Here is a 22,288-nt window from a genome sequence, read left to right on the forward strand (position 1 = left end):
GGAAAATAATTTTAGATTGACTGTTCAGTCTTCCTTAAAGCCATTACCTACGATTCTATGGAACACAAAATATGTTTCAGCTTCCTACTGCTGTGTTTACAGCTGGATTGTCTTCTATTCCACATTTTATCAAACTGTGGTATAATCAAGGTACAGGTTAAGGTAACACATTATTAGGCATCCTAAGAGAAGTGTAAATGAACTCTGACTTATATATTGGCTAATTATTTTGTGTGCTACATCATTAGCTATCAAAGTCTTTACATTTAAATGTATTAATGATAGAAAAATTCAAGCCTATCATTTTTAATGGGCACAATCACATTATCCAAAGACATGTTTCAGCTGAGGCATGAAAGGTGGATTTCTTCAAGTCTTCTCATTGTATAACTATTTCCTGATTACGAATATAATAACTGTTCATTGTAGAAAATGTAAGAAGATACTGAAAACCAGAAAGAAAAAGATAAAAATTGCTTGAATCTCACAACCCAGAGATAACTACCATTAACATAGTCAATCTGTAAACATATATGCATATACATATATATATAATATGCAAATATACTTATATATTCACAAAATTGGGACAGTAGCATACCACTTGTTTATAGCTTAATATTTTTCATTTAATAAAACAGGAACAGATCTCTAGTTATTAACACATTATTTTAAATTTTATTTTTTATTTTTTTAAAATTTACATCCAAATTAGTTAGTATATACTGCAACAATGATTTCAGGAGTATATTCCTTAGTGTCTCTTACCCATTTAGCCCATAACCCCTCCAGTAATGCTCAGTTTGTTCTCCATATTTATGAGTCTCTTATGTTTTGTCCCTCTCCCTGTTTCTATATTATTTTTGTTTCCCTTCCCTTATGTTCATCTGTTTTGTCTCCTAAAGTCCTCATATGAGTGAAGTCATATGATTTTTATCTTTCTCTGACTGACTAATTTCACTTAGCATAATACCCTCTAGTTCCATCCACATAGTTGCAAATGGCAAGATTTCATTCTTTTTGATTGCCATTGTATATATATACCACTTCTTTATCCATTCATCCATCCATGGACATTTGGGCTCTTTCCATACTTTGGCTATTGTTGATAGTGCTACTATAAAATTGGGGTGCATGTGTCCATTTGAAACAGCACAACTGTATCCCTTGGATAAATGCCTAGTAGGGCAATTGTTGCACTACTGGGTCATAGTATTTGCTATGGTGGTAGGGTAGTTCTATTTTTAGTTTTTTGAGGAACCTCCATACTGTTTTCCAGAGTGGCTGCACCAGCTTGCATTCCCACCAACAATGTAAAAGAGATCCTCTTTCTCCACATCCTTGCCACATCCGTTGTTGGCTGAGTTGTTAACGTTAGCCATTCTGACAGGTGTGCAGTGATATCTCATTGTGGTTTTGATTTGTATTTCCCTGATGATGAGTAAAATTGAGCATTTTTTCATGTGTCGGTTGGCCATCTGGATGTCTTCTTTGGAGAAGTGTCTATTCATGTCTTTTCCCATTTCTTCACTGGATTATTTGTTTTTTGGGTGTTGAGTTTGATAAGAGCTTTATAGATTTTGGATACTGACCCTTTATCTGATATGTCACTTGTGAATATCTTCTCCCATTCTGTCAGTTGCATTTTGGTTTTGCTGATTGTTTCCTTTGCTGTGCAGAAGCTGTTTATTTTATGAGGTCCCAGTAGTTCATTTTTGCTTTTGTTTCCCTTGCCTCCAGAACCGTGTTGAGTAGGAAATTGCTGAGGCCAAGATCAAAGTTTTTGCCTGCTTTCTCTTCGAGGATTTTGATGGCTTCTTGTCTTACATTCAGGTCTTTCATCCCTTTTGAGTTTATTTTTGTGTATGGTGTAAAAAGTGGTCCAGGTTCATTCTTCTGCATGTCGCTGTCCAGTTTTCTCAGCACCACTTGCTGAAGAGACTGTCTTTATTCCATTGGATATTCTTTCCTGCTTTGTCAAAGACTAGTTGGCCATATGTTTGTGGGTCCATTTCTGGGCTCTCTATTCTGTTCCATTAATCTGAGTGTCTGTTCTTGTGCCAGTACCATACTGTCTTGATGATTACAGCTTTGTAGTATAGCTTGAAGTCTGAGATTGTGATGCCTCCTGCTTTGGTTTTCTTTTTCAAGATCGCTTTGGCTATTTGGGGTCTTTTCTGGTTCCATACAAATTTTATGATTATTTGTTCTAGCTCTGTGAAGAATGCTGGTGTTATTTTGATAGGTATTGCATTGAATATGTAGATTGCATTCGGTAGTGTTGACATTTTAGTGATATTTGTTCTTGCTATCCAGGAGCATAGAATCTGTTTCCATTTTTTTGTGTCTTCTTCAATTTCTTTCATAAGCTTTCTATACTTTTCAGTGTATAGATTTTTCACCTCTTTGGTTAGATTTATTCCGAGGTATTTTATGTTTTTTTGTGCAACTGGAAATGGGATTGATTCCTTGATTTCTCTTTCTGTCACTTCATTGTTGGTGTATAGGAATGCAACCGATTTCTGTGTGTTGGTGTTATATCCTGCAACTTTTCTGAATTCATGAATCAATTCTAGAAGTTTTTGGTGGAATCTTTTGGGTTTTCCATATAGAGTATCATGTCATCTGCGAAGAGGGAAAGTTTGACCTCCTCCTGGCCGATTTAGATGCCTTTTATTTCTTTGTGTTGTCTGATTGCAGAGGCTAAGACTTCCAATACTATGTTGAATAACAGTGGCAAGAGTGGACATCCCTGTCTTGTTCCTCTCCTTAGGGGGAAAGCTGTCAGTTTTTCCCCATTGAGGATGATATTAGCATTGGGTCATTCATATATGGCTTTTATGATCTTGAGGTATGCTCCTTCTAAACCCCACTTTCTTGTGTTTTTAATCAAGAAAGGATGCTGTATTTTGTCAAATGCTTTCTCTGCATCTATTTAGAGGATCATATGGTTCTTGTTCTTTCTTCTATTGATGTGATGAATCACATTGATTGTTTTGCTGATATTGAACCAGCCTTGCATCCCAGGTAGAGATCCCACTTGGTCGTGGTGAATAATTTTTTTAATGTATTCTTGGATCTGGTTGGGTCATATCTTTTTGAGGATTTTTGCATCCATGTTCATCAGGGAAATTGGTCTATAGTTCTCCTTTTTAGTGGGTCTCTGTCTGGTTTTGGAATTAAGGTAATGCTGGCTTCATAGAGAGAGTTTGGAAGTTTTCCTTCCATTTCTACTTTTTGGAAGAGTTTCAAGAAAATAGGTGTTAACTCTTCCTTAAATGTTTGGTAGAATTCCCCTGGAAAGCCATCTGGCCCTGGATTCTTGTTTTTTGGCAGATTTTTTATTACTAATTCAATTTCCTTACAGGTTATGGGTCTGTTCAAATTTTCGATTTCTTCCTGTTTCAGTTTTGGTAGTGTATACGTTTTTAGGAATTTGTCCACTTCTTCCAGATTGCCTATTTTATTGCCATATAATTGTTCATAACATTCTCTTATTATTGTTTTTATTTCTGCTGTGTTGGTTGTGATCTCTCCTCTTTCATCCTTGATTTTATTTATTTGGGTCATTCCCTTTTTCTTATTGATCATACTGGCTAGTGGTTTATCAATTTTGTTAATTCTTTCAAAGAACCAGCTTCTGGCTTCATTGATCTGTTCTACTGTTTTTTCTTTTTTTCTTTTTTTTTTGGTTTTGATAGCATTAATTTCTGCTCTAATCTTTATTATTTCCTGTCTTCTGCTGATTTGGGGTTTTATTTGCTGTTCTTTTTCCAGCTCCTTAAGGTGTAAGGTTAGGTTGTGTATCTGAGATCTTTCTTCCATCTCTAGGAAGGCCTGGATTGCTATATACTTTACTCTTATGACCACCTTTGCTGCATTCCAGAGGTTTTAGGTTGTGGTGTTATCATTTTCATTGACTTCCATCTACTTTTTAATTTCCTCTTTAACTGCTTGTTAGCCCATTCATTCTTTAGTAGGATGTTCTTCAGTCTCCAAATATTTGTTACCTTTCCAAATTTTTTCTTGTGGTTGATTTCAAGTTTCATAGGGTTGTGATCTGAAAATATGCACAGTATGATCTTGATCTTTTTGTACTTACTTAGGGCTGATTTGTGTCCCAGTATATGGTCTATCCTGGAGAATGTTCCATGTCCACTGGAGAAGAATGTAGAATCTGCTGTTTTAGGATGAAATGTTCTGAATATATCTGTTAAGTCCATCTGGTCCAGTGTGTCATTCAAAGCCATTGTTTCCTTGTTGATTTTTTGATTAGATGATCTGTCAATTGCTGTGAGTGGGGTGTTGAAGTCTCCTACTATTATGGTATTACTATCAATGAGTTTCTTTATGTTTGTGATTAATTGATGTATATATTTGGGTACTTCCACATTTGGTGCATAAAGTTTACAATTTTTAGGTCTTTTGGTGGATAGACCCCTTGACTATGATATAATGCCCTTCTGCATCTCTTGATACAGTCTTTCTTTTAAAGTCTAGGTTGTCTGATATAAGTATGGATACTCCGGCTTTCTTTTGTTGACCATTAGCATGATAGATGGTTCTCCATCCCCTTATTTTCAATCTGAAGGTGTCTTTAGGTCTCAAGTGGGTTTCTTGTAAACAGCATATAGATGGATCTTGTTTTCTTACCCATTCTGTTACCCTATGTCTTTTGATTGGAGCATTGAGCCAATTGACATTTAGAGTGAGTACCGAAAGATATTAATTTATTGTCATTATGTTTCTTGCAGAATTGGAGTTTCTGGTGGTGTTCTCTGGTCCTTTCTAGTCTTTGTTGCTTTTGGTCTTTTTTTTTTTTCACCTTTTATCCTCTCATTGAGTCCCCCTTAAATTTTCTTGCAGGGCTGGTTTTGTGGTTACAAACTCCTTTAATTTTTGTTTGTCTGGGAAAGTTTTTATCTCTCCTTCTATTTTGAATGACAGCTTTGCTGGATAAAGAATCTTGGCTGCATATTTTTCTGATTCAGCACACTGAATATATCCTGCCATTCCTTTCTGGCCTGCCAAGTTTCTGTGGATAGGTCTGCTGCAAACATGATCTGTCTTCTCTTGTAGGTTAGGGACTTTTTTTCCCTTGATGTTTTCATGATTCTCTCCTTGCCTGAGTATTTTGTAAATTTGATTATGATATGCTGTGTTGATGGTCGTTTTTTGTTGAATCTAATGGGGGTCCTCTGTGCTTCCTGGATTTTTATGTCTGAATCTTTCTTCAGGTTAGGAAAGTTTTCCACTATGATTTGCTCACATAACCCTTCTACCTCTATTTCTCTCTCTTCCTCTTCCAGGACCCCTATGATTCTGATGTTGTGCCTTTTTAATGAGTCACTGATTTCTCTAATTCTTAAATCGTGCTCTTTTGCCTTAATTTCCCTCTTTTTTCCTGCTTCATTATTCTCTATAACTTTGTCCTCTATATTGCTCATTCTGTTCTGCCTCACCCATCCTTACTGCTGCAGCATCCATCCGTGATTGCAGCTCAGTTATAGCATTTTTTATTTCATTGTGACTAGTTTTCACTTTTACTTCTTTTATCTCTGCAGAAATGGATTCCAATCTATTTTCAACTCCAGGTAGTATTCTTAATTATTGTGATTCTAAATTCTGATACAGACATCTTGCTTGTATCTGTGTTGGTTAAATCCCTGGCTATCGTTTCTTTGTGCTCTTTCTTTTGGGGTGAATTCCTTCGTTTTATCATTTTGAAGGGAGAAAAGGAATTAATGAGGTAGAAAAACTAAAATTAAAAAAAATTAAAATTAAATTAAAATTAAAAAATTACACACACACACAAATCAAATAGATGATGCTATATCCTAGGTGTGTTTTGGTCTGGGTGTTGAAAGTGGTTTGAAAGATTAGAGAAAAAAAGGGGGGGTGAGGAAGGAAATCATTTGAGAATTTGAAAAATTGAATACACTGAAGTAGACTAAAATGAGATGATGGGAGTAAAATTGAATTGGAAAAAATTTACACAAAAGCAAAGAATATAGTAGAAAAAATTAAAGAAAAATATTTTTAATAAAAATTAAAAATAAAAATGAAGTTTTTCTCTTTCTGTATTCAAGAAAAAGAAGAGAAACTAAAAAGAAAAAAAAGAGAAAAAAAAGGAAATCATTTGAAAATTTGAAAAAGTGAATACACTGTAGTAGACTAAAAGAAAATGATGGAAGTAAAATAGAATTTGAAAAAAAATACATAAAAATAAAAAATACAGTAAAGAAACTAAAGAAAAATATTTTTAATAGAAATTGAAAGTAAAAATGAAGTTTTTCTCTTTCTGAATTCAAGAAAAAGAAAAGAAACGAAAAAGAGAAAAAAGAAGAAGAAAATAAAGAAAATCATTTGAAAATTTGAAAAAGTGAATACGCTGAAGTAGACTAAAATAAAATGATGGAAGTAAAATATAATTTGAAAATAATTACACAAAAGTAAAAACATAATGAAAAATTAAAGAAAGTATTTTTTAATAAAAATTGAAAATAAAAATGAATTTTTTCTCTTTCTGTATTCAAGAAAAAGAAAATAAGTGAAAAAGAGAAAAAATAAAGAAAGAAAATTGAATAGATGAACCTACTAATGGATTGAAATAAGACTGAAATTATTCCGTTTTCCCCTAGAAGTCAGACTGTGAAGTGCTTTATAGTCCATAAACTAAGCAAGCGGTGAGACTTGTGTTCTTGAGCGAGGTTGGCCCAGTTGGGCGGAACTCAGTGTAATGGCTCTATTCTCCACTAGATAGTGCTGCTCGCCTACTGGGGTGGAGTGTTTTGGAGCTCTTGGGTGTGTATGTGCATGCATGGGAGTGGTGAAAATGGCATCACCCATCTACCCAGTCTCTAGTATCGGAACTCTGTTCTCCCCAGTCAGCAATCATGCACCCATCCTCTGTCTTCAGCTTTCGTCCACTCGCAACTTTTTCACTCTCTATGACCAAAACCCAGGCAGTACCTCTCTCCCGAGTTTTGTCTCAGATCCGGCTGTTTTCCCCAGCCCCTTACTTCTCAAGGACTGTGGCTTTGACCCATTCTGCCCCTTTGCAGGAGGGTCTGCAAGAGCAATGGCCGAATGTCAGCTGCACTCAGGAATGCTTGCTGGACCGTGCTGCTGCCAGTGCCACGAGACCGTGGCCAGGTGCCAGCCTGCCCCAGAAAAAGTTCTGGAGACGGTGTAGCAGCAGCATTTCAGGGATTATGGAAAATCACAACACACATCTGGCACCAGGCTTTACCCTTAATGACCTTGTTCTAGCACCAGTGAATGTGGCCATTTTATGGGGTCTGCTGGGACCGGGTGGCTTCAACAGTCTCTACCAAATGTCCTTCCAGCAGTGGAACTGCTTTTCCCCATGTGGCCCAAGAACCCCCCGGACCCCATTCTGTTCCTGGGGATTCACCCTTCACACCAGAGCACTGCCAGGTATCCAGCTGCGGAGTTGCAGACTCTGTGCTCCTCTTGTTTACAGTCTTCATGGAATTTAAACCCTGTCCTTTCTCCTTTCTCCCTTTAGTTTAGTACCTGTGGTTGTTTCCAATTTTCCATTTTCTCTCCAGCTGCTTTTGGGAAGGGGTGCTTTTCCCGTATTCTCCCCCCGCCCCCGTCCTCTGCCCACAAAAGCACTTCCCTGCCTGCTGTGGCTTCTCACTCCCCAAGTTCACCACTCCATGCTGCATACCTGCTGAATTCTGTGATTCAGGTTGTGCAGAGTGTTGTGTTAATCCTCCAATCAGTTTTCTAGGTCTGCAGGATGGTTTATTATTGGTCTGGCTGTATTTCATGGAAGCAAGACTCACAAAAACTTCTATTCTGCCATCTTGGCTCCTCAACATATTTTATATAAGGTTACATTTATGCATATGAAATTCATAATGTATCAACATTTATTTTGTCAATACTCTATTATCATTTATTTTATTTGTTTCAAGTCTTTAAACTATTATAAATAATCCCAGCAGGAATATACTTATAGGTAAAAAATGATATCAATCTCTATGACAGTTTCCTAAGAATAAATCAATGGAAAGAGACAAAGAATATGTATTGTTAGATTTTTTTCTAAAATGTTATACCAATTTCATACCTCGCAGCAGTGAGAAAATGTTGTTTATGTTTGCTGAGAGTGGCTCTTATCAAGACATTTAAATACTTATCAATTTAATAGATTAAATTTTTGTATCATTTTTATTTAACTGAAGGTCTTTTGATTATTACTAATTATTAAACTGGAAAATTTTTCAATATAATGAGTGATTGGTCATTTGTAATAAGTTATATTTTACTTTTATTGTATTCATTTCATTCATTCATTCTTTCTTTCACTCATCCTTTTATTTATTCATTTGATAAGTACCTACTGTGCTGTAGGCAGCATAAGGTGCTGAAAACAAGTGATGAACATGATGAACTCCCACTCTCAAAGGTACACATGCTCCTGAAGGGAGACAGATACACAGAATTCAAAAATAAACAAATTAATTTCAGCTCTTGTGTAATAGTTTCCTAGGACTGCTGTAACAAAATACCACAAATTGTGTGGCTCAAGCAGAAATGTATTCACAGTTCTGAAGGCTAGATGTTTGAAATCAAGGTGTCAGCTGGGCCTTGCTTTCATAACCTTCTTCCAGCATCTAGTGGCTCCAGGTATTTCTTGATTTGTGTCCTCATCCAATCCAATCTCTGTATCTGTCTTTCCTCTGTGTTTGCTCATGTCTCTTTGTCCAGTATGTCTCTCCTTTCTCTTATAAAGAGATGAGTCCTTGTAATGAGACCCCCCCTAGTCAGTATGACGTCATCTTAACTTGATGATATCTGCAAACACTATATTTCCAAATAAGGTTACATTCACAAATACTGGGCTTAGGACCTGAACAGAGCTTTTAGGGGGTCACAGTTCAACCCACCACACTGTGACAAATACAAGGAGCAGCAAAGAAAGTGCACATTTCAACTTCCAAGATAGAGAGTGGTCAGGGATATGCTGGGAGGCTTACTTTACATGTAGAGGCCAGTGAAGACCTCTCTGGAAAGTTACCACTGAGCTGAGACCTAGGTGATGAGTAGGTGCCAACCATACAGAGATGTCCAAGCAGCACACAACAGCTTGTATAGCATCCCTAAGAGGTAGAATGTTGTGAGACAGGGGCTGGATCATATAAGACCTTATGGACCACAGTAAAGAGACTATAGTTAATCAGGGAATAAAACAATCTTTTTAAATAACTATTATTTGATGGTTACTATATGCCAGACAATATTGAAACAAGTTTTATATACCTTAACTTACCTCTACTTTATACATACAGAAAAAAATAGTTTTATTACCTCCTAAAAATGAGAAAATAAAGTCCTAGAAATTCTAAATAATTTTTTAAGGTTATAAGGATAATCAGGAGCATTTCCAATTGTTTTGTTAATGTTTTTTATATTAAGTATGTTAACTTACAATTTTTCCAATATGTACTTTCTTTTTAAATTAACATTTGGGCTTCTTAACCAACAGGTACTATTTATTAATATGTTTAATTATCTATTATCTATGTACCTAGGTATCTATTATTTTATTTTATGAATTCTGTCTTGACTTGGGTGATTAGAAATGAAAATAATAATAAAAGGAAACTTCAGGGATTAAAATAAATGATGGCCTATATTTTAATAGTCTTTTGCTTTCTTTTCTTTCTTGATTTGTGTATGTGTGTGTGTGGTGTGTGTGTATTCATTTATTTTACATGTACTTTTTTCATCCATGTTGAAGATATTTTTCGAGCTAGAACTCCTTTTGGTTCTTCTGACCACTACAGCAGAAAAAAACTGGTGTCATGGTGAAGGCCTTCTCTCTGGTCTATTTGCTCTAAAGCCCTATAAATAATGGCAACCCCAAACTTAAATCCATGGTGGCAAAAATCATTTTCTATGCTAGGACATGGTATGAGCTTGTCTTAGTTCAGCCTGCTAGTACAAAAATACCATAAATTGGGTGACTTAACAAACACTTCTCACAGTTGTAGATGTTGGGAAATCCAAGTTAAGGTGCCAGGATAGCTGCTGTGTGTTGATAGTCTCTTCCTGGTTTGAGGATAGCCATCTTTTCTTTGTACCTCATACAGCAGAAACTAGAGGCAGGGCCTCTGGTGTCCCTTCTTATAAAAACGCACATCTAAAACTAATTACTTCCCGAAGTCTGTATCTCTAAATGCCATCATATTAGGAATTAGTGTTGTAACATAGGAATTGTGGAAGTTGGAGGGGAGGGGGCACAAACATTCAGACCATAGCAAATCTCTAGCTCTTGGCTTTTCAAATTACAGAGCATTAATGTGGCTTTGTAATAGTCTTCCCTACTAGCTTCCTGCAATGCCACATTTCTTTCAGAGGGGAAGTTCCTGTGAGTCCGTTTTGGGTATTCTCTTTTGTTTTTATTCGGTCCAAAGGCTATCCTATATATCAGATTTACTCTAAAAATAATTACTTTTTACCTTGATTACAAAAGTGATTCAGGTCCTTCCCCTCTTTTCTTTTGGCCATTTCAGGAAGATTCAAGGACAGGATGGAAGAAGTCGTGTTCCGCTGATTTTATTAGATATTTAAAATTAGAACTATTTTTATATATGGACATCTATAAAAACATAGTTACTAGTGAGTTTCTGATTTCTCATCAAAATTAATATTTCACATAAGTTTTACTTAATGTATAGAGTTAATCTTTTATCATGGATGCCACTGGCTTCAATAGAGTGTCTTGTTTTCCAAGTTAATCATTTATTCACTACATTTCTAAGAGTGTCAGATCTCTTAGTTAGTTCTTGGTCAGATGGCTAGTCTAACAGAGTCTAATATCAGATATTATCAGAAAGAAGGGCTAATGATACTGAAGTAGTTTAATTGGTTTAGTGACTGATTTGGCAAAAAAAAAGAAAAAAATTTTGAAATCTGAATGTTAGAAATTATTTAAAAATATCTGACAATACGTAAACTGTTCACATAAAGCAGTTAAACACATGAGAGTGGGTCAATAAGAACATTAAGAAGCACAGACCTTTAAAACTGAAAATGGCATGTTCTCTTGAGATACTGATTCTTAGTCACTTATATGTGACAAAAGTTATGTCTCAGTTTGGTAGATTTCAAGCACTCTATCAACTCCAGCCCCAAAAGAAAAAAGGATGATTATTGGTATGAAACTCAATACAGAAATCATACAGAGAAACAAGAAAATCCTACCAATTTTCTCACATAGAAGTAACTGTTTAAGCAGATACATCGGATCCATTTATATAATTGTAAAATATGGATGGTTCACTTTAAGTTAGAGATTCTGAAAACCGTGCTCTGAATTTTATGGGAGCTCGGTTATTTATTTTGTGCTGCTTTGATTCTGTTTTTTTTCCCCTTAAATAGTAACTTTACACACAAATTCCTCAGAAGATGATAAGTAAAATTAAAATCACCCTATTACATGCACCAACGAAAACAAAGAGGTGAAATGATTTGTTTTTGTATGGGTTATCCTTATTCTTTTCCTTGATTAAAACGGTTTAGGAGCTGGAGCCATTTTTTTTTTCTTTTTTTCTTTTTCCCCCCTTCTCTTTCTATGCCATCTGGGTAGGCAAACCCAATTAGCACATGTTGAAAGCTAGCAACACCTTTTCCAACATTTCAAAGTTTTGGCAAGCGTTAAAAGTTACTGTGTCACATAAAAGCTCATTTGGCACATTACAGGGTTTGCAGTATGAATTTATCATATGGAATGATCATTTTCCAAGTGCATTGAGAACATACAGCACAATTGGATTTGGAAAGATCAGTTGAAATAAACTTCATCATTGTGGTTCTAGGATCAATCCACTCAATCTCTTTAATGGAGTTCTTCACCTTCTTTACTTATACAAAAGAGAAAAGAGTTATGGTCCAGAAAAGCCCTGGCCTTGGTCTGAGGCAGTCTTATTTCTGGCACTCTCTCAGCTTACTAAAGGAATCTTGGAAAGGATGGAGATGAAGGCTCCAAGTTTACACTACAGGTTTTATAAAATTCCCTGATTCTTAAGTCTTTCTCATTATGCTAATGGTCTCCAAGGCTGCTCAGAGCTCAGCAATCATTGCTCTCCTCAGTGATTATATACCTGGAGCTGGCTGCCAATTGCCCACTAGTTTCTCCCTTCTACTTCAGTAACATGCATTAGGGGAATTCTCTGGTGTATTACGCTTGTCTGTTGCGGTGAATATGCTATATTGCCTTGTTTGCCATCTGTTCCAAACTCCTTTAAGGGTGCCTTCCTTTACTGAAGAGGCTGGACAACAAAATATTACATTTCCCAGACTCCCTTGCACCGGAGGTCCAGATGTTATTTAGGACCCACATTTAGCTACACTTGCCTGAGCGTTGAATCTGTAATTACGTTAAGTAGGGAGACAGGCAATAACCCTTGAAACATCCATTTCTCTGTTGCATATCAAGCAGCCATGGTAGGGCTCTGGGGTCAACAGTTCTGACAGCAGCTGCCTATCCCTAGATCAGTACTCAACCAGCTGAGTCAGCAGCTACCCCCCTTTTCAAGATTCTGGATTGTGACTGAATCAGTACTTCTTTTGGTGGGCTGGTCCTATGGATTTTTCTATGCTGGGTCCTTCTATGAGTCTCAGCCCAGACCCTGCACTGACAACCCTTCCAATGATATGTGTGAGCCTCTACTACCCAGGATTAAATAAGTTCAGGTTTAAAAAACTAATTTTCATCTCTACTGAATTCTAACTCATACAGCCATACTGTCCTACAATGAGATTACTATATCCTTGATCTCAAACTATGTTTATGAAATTATTTAAGCTGTGCCACATACTGTCTTTTATCTCCTTCTTGCTCACACAGAGATGAGAACATGAGGAATTATTTTGGAATTAAAAATATCACAGTAGTTCACGAAGACAGCCTATTCTAAAACTCTTGGCATCAGTGAAGATCAATCTATTTTTTGTGTGTGTTCCTATCAGTATAAAGAGCTACACTGGAGAGCATGCAATGCATACCTCCATGCACACATACCCACATTTTAACTGCTCAATGCATACATCTGTATGGATGCTCCCTTGTAAGCCAGCCTCCTCCCCAGAATCTAAATCCAAAAGCATGCTAAAAACAAAAACAAAACAGACACTGGAACTAATATTAGCATTTCTATATTTATGGCCATATGTTACTCTTGCTTTTAAATCATCCCTAACATCGAAACAGACTCTATGTCTTATTTACTCTTCTATCTCAACCACGCTTCATCAAGGGAAATGTTAGAGTGGGGCCAAATAGGCCCTACTCTGCCACATTCTAGCTCTCTGTGAGTAACATCTTCTCATTATCCTCAGTCGGAACTATGGGCACAGTAATTCTACTCTGTAATGTTGGGAGGCAATTAAATTGGAACATTCATGCATCAGTGATGCCTGGCGTTGTAGGTGAGCAATAAGGAGTTGCTTGCTGTTTGCTGTCACCAGTCTCATGCCAGTCATATCATACCTGCATTTTTTTTAACGACCTCTGAATGCTTCTGGCTGGGGCAGAAGGTATTTAGATAGAGAGACCATCACATAAGAGACTTTAGGTAAAAAGAGCAAGTCATGTAATCTTAGGTTATCACCATAAACTTTTCCGATGATGCCATCAAAGCAGTTGTAAGCCTTTACCAATAACACAAATTTATCAGTAACATTTCAAATGTTTGTAATCTTCACCTCTTAAGTAATTTCTACAGTTTTTACATATTTATATTTTCCTAATTATATTATAAACTGGGTTCAGGGCTTATGCTTTGTCCCTTGCTGCATATCACACTACAGGTATTTAAAAAGGTTTGATTGACCTAACCTGACATGTAGTTTTAGAATAAGCCACATTCTTGAATCACTGTAATATTTTAAAATTCCAAAAGAATTCCTCATGCCCATATCTCTGTCTGTCTTTTTATTTATCTTATTTTTTGGTGTACTCTTAACATACAACTTTTATTATTTTGTTGGTGTTTTTGTTGTTTTTTTTTCAATGTTTATTTTTGAGAAAGAGAGACTGCGCACAAACAGCAGAGGAGCAGAGAGAGGGAGACACAGAATCACAGAATCTGAAGCAGGCTCCAGTCTCCAAGCTGTCAGCACAGAGACTGACATGGGGCGTGAACTTACAAACTGTGAGATCATGACCTGGCAGCTCAACCAACTGAGCCACCCAGGCACCCCATTGTTGTTGTTTTTACAAATAGATAACTTGCTAGACTTTCTGCTGCAAGAATTAAAATCTGTCCAGTCTTACAACAATAGCTATTTCTGAAATTATGCTCAATCTCTCAAATTCTGATTTACTAGTTCTAAAAAGCCACTCTTCAAATTATCACCCTGTCACTGGTGACTAAAGGAAATACTGAATGGAATCAACTTATGATCACACATCAGACTACCCTGAAGTAATCTTTTAAGTGGATGACACATCTCTGGTGTCTTTATAAACTTATTTTTAATAAATGAGATGAAGATCCTTAAAAGCATAGTGCTTGCAACAGAGAAGATTTTGTATTGTTCTTTGAAAATAGATTAGAATCGGGGCACCTGGGTGGCTCAGTTGGTTAGGTGTCTGACTTCGGCTCAGGTCATGATCTCACAGTTTGTGAGTTTGATCCCCGCGTGGGGCTCTGTGTTGACAACTCGGAGCCTGGAGCCTAACTTCAGATTCTGTATCTCCCCCTCTCTCTACCCCTCTACTGCTCATACTCTGTGTCTCTCTGTCTTTCAATAATAAATAAATGTTTAAAAAAAAGAGAATCAATGATTGTTCAATATTTTTTTTCTTTCCTTTTTTTTTTTTTAATTTACATCCAAGTTAGTTAGCATATAGTGCAACAATGATTTCAGGACTAGATTCCTTAATTCCCCTTACCCATTTAGCCCATCCCCCTCCCACAACCTTTCTAGCAACCCTCTGTTTGTTCTCCATATTTAAGAGTCTCTTATGTTTTGTCCCCCTCCCTGGTTTTATATTACTTTTGCTTCCCTTCCCTTATGTTCATCTGTTCTGTGTCTTAAAGTCCTCATATGAGTGAAGTCATATGATATTTGTCTTTCTCTGACTAATTTCACTTAGCATAATACTCTCTAGTTCCATCCACATAATTGCAAATGGCAAGATTCCATTCTTTTTGATTGGTGAGTAATACTCCATTGTATATATATACCACATCTTCTTTATCCATTCATCCATCAATGGACATCTGGGCTCTTTCCATACTTTGGCTGTTGTTGATAGTGCTGCTATAAACATTGGGGTGCATATGTCCCTTCAAAACAGCATACTTGTATCCCTTGGATAATTACCAAGTAGTGCAATTGCTGGGTCGTAGGGTAGTTTTATTTTTAATTTCTTGAAGAACCACCATACTGTTCTCCAGAGTGGCTGCACCAGCTTGCATTCCCACCAGCAATGCGAAAGATATCCTCTTTCTCCACATCCTTGCCAACATCTGTTGTTGGCTGAGTCGTTAATGTTAGCCATTCTGACAGATGTGTGGTGATATCTCATTGTGGTTTTGATTTGTATTTCCCTGATGATGAGTTATGTTGAGCATTTTTTCACATGTTGGTTGGCCATCTGGATGTGTTTTTTAGAGAAGTGTCTATTTATGTCTTTTGCTCATTTCTACACTGGATTATTTGTTTTTTGGGTGTTGAGTTTGATAAGTGCTTTATAGAGTTTGGATACTAACCCTTTATCTGATATGTCATTTGCAAATATCTTCTCCCATTCTGTTGGTTGCCTTTTAGTTTTGCTGATTGTTTCCTCCACTGTGCAGAAGCTTTTTGTTTTGATGAGGTCCCAGTAGTTCATTTTTGCTTTTGTTTCCCTTGCCTCCGGAGACATGTTGAGTAAGAAGTTGCTGTAGCCAAGATCAAAGAGGTTTTTGCCTGTTTTCTCCTCGAGGATTTTGATGGCTTCCTGTCTTACATTGAGGTCTTTCATCCATTCTGAGTTTATTTTTGTGTATGGTGTAAGAAAGTGGTGGAGGTTCATTCTTCTGCACATCGCTGTCCAGTTTTCCCAGCACCACTTGCTGAAGAGACTGTCTTTATTCCACTAGATATTCTTTCCTGCTTTGTCAAAGATCAGGTGGCCATACGTTTGTGGGTCCATTTCTGGGCTCTCTATTCTGTTCCATTGATCTGAATATCTGTTTTTGTTCCAGATGGTTCAATATTTTTAAAGTAAATATCATTTCTTATACTATTTAGTGTATTATTTTATAAGGTTATTTATAAGTATTATTTACTATAAGAGCTGAACAAAAACTTCAGTGTCAAATATTGTCTGCATTGCTGTGAAGAGGCACAACTGTGATGTGGAGCCTAAATGTTTGGCTGGAATTAGGCAGTTGTCAAATGAAATGACGATTTACCATTTCCATTAGTGGCTTAAGTGGTTAAATGTGTCAACAGGGCTATTGCCTTTCAAGAGTCCCTGCTTTCTTACACATCTTGAAAATACTTATGTAATGTGGAGCCTGTTCAAAAGGCTCATTCCTACAAGAAAAGAGGAAAGCCAAAATTTGAGTTCCCAAAATGAATGAAAATGTGTTCATTCCTCCCACTTCAGGGAGGTGTCAAAAAAGACTGTCAGTTTCATAATTATGCCTCTTGAGCAGATGGGCGGTAAGGCATTCTATGACATTTGAGAAGAAAATAATTTTAAAGCCCTAAAAATAATAATAAAGGAACTTCTAAATAAAGTGCATGCTCCAACACAGAAGTACAATATCTTAAAGTAGAAATGGGTTTTTTAGAACAACTAGAGACCCATTTGTTAGCTAGACCTTTCTATGTTTACAGTACACACACCATCAGGTTTTACAACAGGTCATAACAAAAGACAACCCTGCAGAATGTTCTGGAATAGCTACATAAGTTTGGAGCCGATGAATTTATGTAGTATGAATCTACAGTTTGCTCCTGCTTTGAATCAACCACAGGCAATAGCTGATGCAGAGAACAAGGCTAAAATTACAATATGAAGTGGGGGTTGGGGAGAGGTGGTTAATTTTCAGCTTTTGTTCCATTCGCTCAAAAAGAACAAGTGAAACATAATACAAGGAGAAAACACACTATTCAAATTTCTGTCACAACCTGAAGTCTACCTAGCTCTCTGAACTGCCAAATCTATTGATAGACGATAAAGATTTCCATTCCCTGAATCATCACACCCTTTTCAGAACACTATATTTTCCTGTCAGTGTTTCTTTGGGTCCACTGGGTAGATAAACACTGAAGCTTTAGGTGTGAAGTCTATCTGAAGAGGCATAAAAAAGATATTGACAAGCCATTTGTTCCTTCTGTCTTTTGTGTCAGATTCAGAAAACTAAGGAAGAGCAAAAGAAAAACCAAAAAGATTTCAAAACTTACATCAAATTTTGGTTGATTTAGCCACCTGACTTCTGCAACTACCAAGACTGTTCTAATAAGCAAATGACCCTCACTTTTTAGATATAATACATTTTTAAATTACATAAGTTATATAAGGTTATTATAGAACAAACTAGAAAATAAGGATAAGCAAAAAAAAAAAAAAAGAAAGAAAAAAAAAAAGAAAAAAAGAAAAATTGTCCACAATTCTACCACCTAGCAATTAGGACTATAAATATTTGGTACTAGTTCCTCCCAGTATTTTTCTATACACACATAACTATATTTGCAAAAATAACATCATTTTATAGTTACTCTTTTGCGGGCTACTGTCCTGTGTACATTTCATTGTCATTAGACTCTTACAATTTTAATGGTTGTATACTGCTGATATGCACATGAAGTATAGTAATGTAATATTAGGTATATAGTTCCTAATACATTATATATGCTGTTAAGAGATAAACTGAGGCATCTTATAAATTTTAGGAGTTTATTTGACCATGAATCTACTTGAATAGGGCAGCACCAAACTAGAAGCGGTTGGCAGCACTTCGCTGACAGGAGCTAGGGGAAAGACTTACATAGAAAAAGTGTGGAAACAAAGAAAGGAAATTATTTTACTGACTATGGCTTAAAACCTAGTTGGCTGTGATTGGTAATCCTTGGTGTTTTGATTTTGTACCCTTCATGGATTTATAGGCTTAAATTTTGGTTTGCTTATATAGGTCACCATGGCACGAGAGCCACCTCAGACTAATGGTCTCCTTGTTTAATTAAATTAACAATGCCTATAATGTATATCCCTACTATAATCTGAGCAGTATTAGTATTTCTCTTGGGTTATTTCTAATGTTTTGATTTAAATACTGCTGTGATGGATTTTCTCATATACATCGAGTTTCAAATAAGTTTTCTAAGTTACTGAAATAGTTTCCTTAAAAGTCTTAGGAAGTACTGCTGCTTGCTCAAAGGGAATATAGATGTACACTTTAAAAAATTTTAAATACCTATTACCAAATTTTCTTCCAGAAAAGTTTCCTCTAATTTATATTATTTGGTTACTAGTGAGACCAAACACCTATTAATAATTTTGTTGGCAATTATGGAAAGAGCCTAAATGTCAATCAACCGATGAATGGGTAAAGAAATTGTGGTTTATATACACAATGGAATACTACATGGCAATGAGAAAGAATGAAATATGGCCTTTTGTAGCAACGTGGATGGAACTGGAGAGTGTGATGCTAAGTGAAATACGTCATACAGAGAAAGACAGATACCATATGTTTTCACTTTTATGTGGATCCTGAGAAACTTAACAGAAGACCATGGGGGAGGTGAAGGGGAAACAATAAAAGGTTAGAGAGGGAGGGAGCCAAAACATAAGAAACTCTTAAAAACTGAGAACAAACTGAGGATTGATGGGGGATGAGTGGTGGCTTTTGAGGAGGGCACCTGTTGGGATGGATGAGCACTGGGTGTTGTATGGAAACCAATTTGATCATAAATTTCATATTAAAAAATATGAATAATTTTTCTGTTGGCAATTTCTATTTTTTATTCCATAAATCCTTGTTTGTGAATTTATTAGGATTTAACTGCACATAATAGAAACCATTCCAGCTCCTTCAAGTAATTGAAATATAATACAGGGTGTTATATGCTTATAAAATAAGTGGAAGTCTTGGACGCCAACCGTAGGCTGAACATGCACAGTAGAGTGGGTGCTCCTGGTGACCCACCAGATTCCCCTTAGTAGTCAGGGCACTATGCCCAAGCAGCTCTGAGAATTGGCTCATAGCTCTCCACTCTTCCCCAGAATTTTCTTTGGCTGAATGGAAATTGTGTCTCCTGGAGGTTAAGTTACTCTCCTCCCCAAAAAAAGCTAGCAGCCGATAACTCACTAACATGAGGTAAAAAGGATAGATCCTTTCCCTCAAGGTGTTACAATTGATACCCCCAAGGTTCCCTTCAAAGGTACAGCTCCCCTCAGATACAGTCTACTTTCTTGTTTAGTCTCTACATACTCCCTTCTTCTTCCTTAACTCCCTGTCCCGAAGAGCATTCCATGAACAAATCACTCACAAAAAAATCCCCATCTTGGCTCTGCTTCTAAGAACCCTGACTGAACACAATAACCATAAGAACAATCATGCAAAAGTGGCCAACCATGAAGGCTGGTGGGCCAACTGAAAATCCTGGGAGTCAGGAAGGCTGCTTTCCCAGTGCTGCAAAGCAGATACCCTGGATGTTACATCTTAATGTCTATAATGCTATGGAGTGTCTGTCTATTGCTACTGTTGCTGTCACAAAACTAATCACTTGCACAAATGAAATTGCCTGCAGAAGCAACAAGAACAGCAAAAGCCTATCTTCCATCTTACAGGTCTCTTTCACATTTTTGTACTATTCCATCTTCTTCAGCGAAGCCTAGACCCCAAGCACTAAGGGAATCTGATGAACATTGTCTTCAGCTTCCCAGCCTCTATCAAGCTTTTAAGATTTTAAATCTAGTTGTAAGGTTTGGAAGGATTTGAGTGGCCAGTGTGCCATATTTACCACAAGGACTTTTGCTTCTTTTCCATGATGGATTCCTTCCCCCTCTTCCTCCCTCCTCATAATTCTCAGATCATCATTTGTGTCTTAATATTATTCATGATGATTTTTGACATTCAGAATACATTTTTGAATGCATTTTAAATACATTTTATTTAAAATGTATTTTTTAAATGTCCTTTTCCTTTACCCTTAGAATGGCTTCCCCTATGAATGTTATAAACAAAAATATTTTCTATCTTCTATTCTAGTCCTTTCATGGTTCTATTATATACATTTAACTATTTTAAATTAGATTGGCATATGCAGTGAGGTAAAGACTCAAATATTCTTTTCTCCAAGGTAGGCAGCTAAATATATGAGCAAAGATTATTGAATAATCAATTCTTTAAATTCTAACTTGAATGTAATTCCTTTTGATATTTTAAGATTTGTGCTCACCTTCCTTGCTTGTCTGTCTATGGGGCACCAGCCATTGCTGTAGAACACATTGGAATAGCAGGTGGAATAAAGCAAACTTCGTCACTATTTTTCAAAGTTTACTATGATATATCTCAAGATGAACTCAAGAACTACTTTGTCGAGTCCTAGAAGAAATCTGTTTAGCATTTTAAGTGCAATTGCATTAAATTTATGTTAAAAAAAAAAAGGTAGCACTTATGATGTTGGATTGTATTATTTAAGATGATTGGATTTGTTTTATTATGGCAGTTAATTTTTAATGTTTTCTTTACATAGGTATCAAAATTATTTTGTTGCTATAAATTACTTTTCTGTGAGTCTTTAGATTGGAATATTTATTTCTCCATTTATTTTAGTAAATGGATATTCTAGGAATAGAGAAGAACTTTCAATTTTTACATAACTATGTCTTCGTCATATTTTTTTGTCCTGTCAAGGATGTAGAGCTGTTTAGTCCTTCTACCTTCTGTCCATTTTTTCTGTGTGGTTCTTAAAAACTTTGTTTTGTTTTATAAACTTAATGAAAGTTCTAGCTGTCATATGCTGATTTAAACCTCATAAAAGAATTTGGGTTTTTGTTTCCAATACCGATTTTAAATTCAAATTTATTTTTTTGTTTTAATATTGTGCCTACTGCTTTGACTTTGCTTGCACATGCCTTTCATATTTTATTTTGAAGTTTTCTTTTTTAAAATCATTTTATTAAAAACAATTTTTTTTTGAGAAAGAGAGAGAGAGCATGAGCAGGGAAGGGGCAGAGAGAGAGAGAGAGAAAATCTTAAGTAGACTCCGCATCCAGATCAGAGCCCAGTGTGGGTTTCAGTCTCACAACTGTGAGATCATGACCAGAGCCAAAATCAAGAGTCAGTTTCTCAACCGACTGGGCCACCGAGGCATCCCTAAAATCATTTTATTTAAGAATGATTGACATACAAAAAGTTGTATATACTTAACGTATACAACTTAATGAATTTGCAGTAAGTTTACATCAATGAAATCATCACAACAATCTGTGCCATAAAGATACCCATCACCTCCAAAAGTTCTGTATTTTTGTACAAACTTTCATTCCTTGATTAAAAAAAAATAATGTTTGTTTATTTTTTGAGAGAAAGAGAGACAGAATGTGAGCAGGGAAGGGGCAGAGAGAGAGGGAGACACAGAATCCAAAGCAGGCTCCAGCCTCCCAGTTGTCAGCTCAGAGTCTGACTTGGGCCACCCAGGCACCCCCACATTTCTTTCATAATAAAGATGTTAGGTGTATATTTTTAATTTTTTGAAAAAGAAAATACAGGAAATATTTTTAAATAGGAACAAAGGAATTTTGTTAAACTAGAGCAAATAAGCTAATTAGAGAGTTATATCTCACTTTTTGTTGCAGACATATGACTAAAATTTGTGCATGAGTAGAATTACTTTAAACGAATTAAGAGATCTGAATACTAATTTAAAAAACCTTTTGTAGTAGGGTGTCTGGGTGGCTCAGTCAGTTAAGCATCTGGCTTTGGCTCAGGTCATGATCTCATGGTTTGTGGGTTCAAGCCCTGCGTGGAGCTCGGTGCTAACAGCTCAGAGACTGAAGCCTGCTTCAGATTCTATGGCTCCCCCTCTCTCTGCCCCTTCCTTGCTCACATGCTATCTCTCTCTCTCTTTCTCGAAAATAAATAAACAAAATTTTTTTAAAAAACCTCCTATGGTAAAACCAAACAGGAAATACATTATCTCCTTATATGTGTGTTACATTGCAACTAAAAATTATAAATAAAAATATAAATAATAGGTGCAGTAGCCTCATATATATACTTCTCTCTTTATATATCTA

This window comes from Prionailurus viverrinus, chromosome A3, assembly GCF_022837055.1.
Source record: "Prionailurus viverrinus isolate Anna chromosome A3, UM_Priviv_1.0, whole genome shotgun sequence".
Lineage (NCBI taxonomy): Eukaryota > Metazoa > Chordata > Mammalia > Carnivora > Felidae > Prionailurus > Prionailurus viverrinus.